Raw genomic sequence first — 3387 nt, 5'->3', positions numbered from 1 at the left:
TGTTTTTGGGTCCTAGCCAAGTCCATCCCACAGCCCTACTGAGTACCTGCAGAGGGTGCCCTAATGGAAATGTTATCCAAATGTATCAAGTGCACAAGGCTTCAGTAGACCAAGGAAAGAGCTGTCAAGCAGTCAGAACTTTGCAGGCCTACTGGGATCCCCCCCCCCCCCCGGTTAGTTTTCAGAATAGGAGGAGCCAGGAAAAAAATTGTTTGCTCACTGTTTCAGTTGTTTTCCTGTTCTCTATAAAATGTGGCTTTCTCTCTGTGTGTTAAAAAAATGATGATACTCTTCTGACTGTGCTTGGAGATATTTTCCTTGCTTTCTTTAAACACATTTTTTTCTGGTTGGTGAAAAGGCACTCTGCACGTGCTCAGTGGCAGCCTGTGACTCCGGAAGGATGGAAACAAGCAGGCAGAAATCCTTCAGAGCAACTTGCCTGGGGCCTAATTAAACGAGCTAAAGGTGTGTCTATGTGTGTGTATCATTAACCCTGTGCCCAGGTGTAGGTGTCATAGCATATGTTTAGTGGAATGCTTGGCAAAAAGAAGAGGAAAAAAAGCTTTGCAAAGCAGCAGCCCAGGAAGCCACCTCTGAGCATTGCTAAGCTGCCAGCCTGCCTTTCTCATTCGATAAAATACACAAACATCTGCCTGCTTGTTGTGAGGCAAGGACACAGCAGTGATCTTTGCCAGCATACTCACCTCCAATGGTCTTCCAATGTAATTACCCTTCAAGGCTTACTAAAACAACAGTAGCCACAGGATGTTATTTACAAATGCGTCACTGTCATAAATCTGCTGCTCTGGACTCGACACATTGGATGCTTCCCCCAGACCCTGTCAGCTACCCACCCATATGGAAAATCCAGAAGCTCATCAGGCACACATGTTTTGTTCTGTGAGTGCCGAGCTGCATGAAAGGCTGTGAATGAATATAAATGAATATACTAAATGTGAGTAACACATTTGGGGAGGGGGGGGAGTGAAGAGGGATAATAGCCGAGCCTAAGAGCTAATTTGAAAGAAGAGTCACAAATGCACACCATGTTGAAATGACTCCCCTGCCAGAGAGAAAGTGGGAGTAGGAAGCTGCAACAGGAATTTGGTTTTAAAAATATTTCCACCCATTTAAACGTTGCTTTTTGAGCGTTTTGATGGGTGCTAAGCCCCCCCCCCCGCGATATAGTTGAGTTTGTCACAGCCTCATGGCCCATTGATCTTTGCCATTCAAGAGGCATAGCCTAAATATCTTCAAAGGAAGGTATAAAATAGGCTGAATCTTTGGAAGGCAGAGATTTTTTTAAAAAAGGCTTCGGGCTAAAAAATATATTAAAGGAAGCACGGACAAAGTCAAATAGAGGTTTAATTTTGTTTCTCTATCAGACCCTGCCTCCCCCACCCCACCCCATGCCATTTCACACTGTGAGTGTGAAAGAAAAAGGATTTCTCTGAACTTTGAGTCCTTACATGGAGAGGTGAGTCTAATTAAACTCTCAGGCTGTGCCTGTATTGGTGGAGAGGCAGGAATCCAGCCATAAAGGTCACCCATGGGTCTGGTTTTTTTATTCTTTTGACATTCTGTAGAATTTTTTAAAATATAGTTTATGCACTTTTGCTTATATTTATCTGTTTGATAATTTAGTTCTGTACAAACATTAGCACTGGATCCTTATACTGACCTCGTTCCTGTCTCCAAAATAACCAGTAGATTAAAAAGTAGTAGCCATTGTTGTCTCACGCTGCTTTCAAAAGATGCTTGGCTCCACTTCTCATGACCCTCCCGGACCAAGGAGGAGTTTCTTGTTCTGATGGTGAGCTGCTGCTAAGGTGAATGAAGTCACTTATATATGGGGCAACAGTTTGCAATCCTTTGGGACACTTGAAGGGGCATGCTGAAACCTAATGCACACCGTCACTCATCCTGCAAGGACCTTTGCTAGTGGCTGAGAACCAGTGTGGTGGAACAGAAAGACCCAGGTTCAAATTCCCACTTAGTTGGCTAAGTGGCTAAAATCTGGCTAAGATTTTGGCTTCTCTCAAGTTTCTTACTTTTCCAATCTTAAGCTCAGATCTTCTATATCAGAAAGTGATTTTTAAAAAATCCTCATGAAGATTCATTAGCACTTTGAAGCAAATTTCTTCCAAGGTACATGTTTGTATACCATTTTGCCTAATACTCATTTTTACAAAATACTCTGCCCTAAAATAATGCATTTTTGTACGTTATTTTCATGCAAATATGCATTTTTATGCACACATTTTACCAAAGGCACTTGCATATTTGTACACATGACTTTGCTGACTTTTCTACCACAAAATTCAGAGAAGTGCAAATTCTGAAGGATGGCTGTGTTTTGGTTCACCTGTTGTTTCAGAAAGTGCAAATTAGGCAGGTTTGCCTTTAAATGCAAACCGAAATGACTTTCTCTGCCATCCCTGACCATGAGGCTCACTGTATGACCTTGGGCTAGTCCCTCTTCCTGAGCCCAACAGTCTAATGTCTATCTTAGGGCTGTTGTAAGGTTAATAGTAAGCAGAGGGGAAGGAAATGTGTGTGCTGCCTGGTGGAAGGTAAGGTTACAAAAACGAATAAATAGTATTGGCTTGCTCTCAGGACAAATGAGTAATTCCCATAATACTACTGGGGTGGAGCGGGGGGGGGGGGAGCGCTTCATCTCAGGCATTGCATGATAAGTGAATCTGGTGAAATTTCCTCTGCTCCCCGTTTGAAGTCACAGGGGCTCTTTTCCTTCATCCGGATACTCTTTAAGGTGAGATGGAGAAGCATGCCTGGAGACTATCTAGGAAGAACAACCATCCCCCTTGGAGGCACTGGATGCTGTTGCCTGAAGACAGAATTAGTTCATCAGACTCCAACTCCTCAAGCTGAGCAAGGAGGCAGATAGTATATGCTTGCATGATACTGCAGAAAATGAACAGCCCTAATTAAAATGATAGCAGTGTTTTTCTAGACTGCTTAACTTCTGTCAACTTAATTTGTCCTTTAATTTATGCTGCCTTGTCATGGACTTGGTACATTTCTTGCAGTGGGTGAGAGAGGCAATATTTAATATTGTTGCACACCAGCCCAATCTCTGAGTGGTATGAGATCCCAGAGGTTCCAGACACTTGTCCAGGGTTTGGTTTGCTTGGAATGAGGAACAGCAGAGACTGTGGTGTCTTTATGATATATGGTTTATTTACACACACATATATATAACTCAAGGGGCTCACAGCATTAACACCACTGAAGGTCTTGCATCAAACAGAAATCAAGCCTGGCTCTCACCCTTTGGCTTCTGCCAGCAGCCTGCTTCTTTCTCACTGCCAGCTGGGGTGGTCTGGTCTACTTTTGTCATTAAATGAAGTGCATAGGGGAAGGGAC

At 43.2% G+C, this 3387-nt stretch overlaps 1 long non-coding RNA gene across 1 annotated transcript; it reads left to right on the top strand.

Annotated features, from left to right (window-relative positions):
• The first annotated feature begins 355 nt into the window (after positions 1-355).
• On the top strand, positions 356-2998 carry LOC308473997. Its single transcript, XR_013984448.1, has 2 exons — positions 356-465; positions 2774-2998. It is a non-coding gene; the product is annotated as an uncharacterized lncRNA (long non-coding RNA).
• The last annotated feature ends 389 nt before the right edge of the window (positions 2999-3387 follow it).

The sequence above is a fragment of the Podarcis pityusensis genome, assembly GCF_964106645.2.
Source record: "Podarcis pityusensis genome assembly, chromosome: 3".
Taxonomy (NCBI): domain Eukaryota; kingdom Metazoa; phylum Chordata; class Lepidosauria; order Squamata; family Lacertidae; genus Podarcis; species Podarcis pityusensis.
Note: the sequence above shows the minus strand (reverse complement) of the source record. Positions and strands in the feature narration are given on the sequence as shown.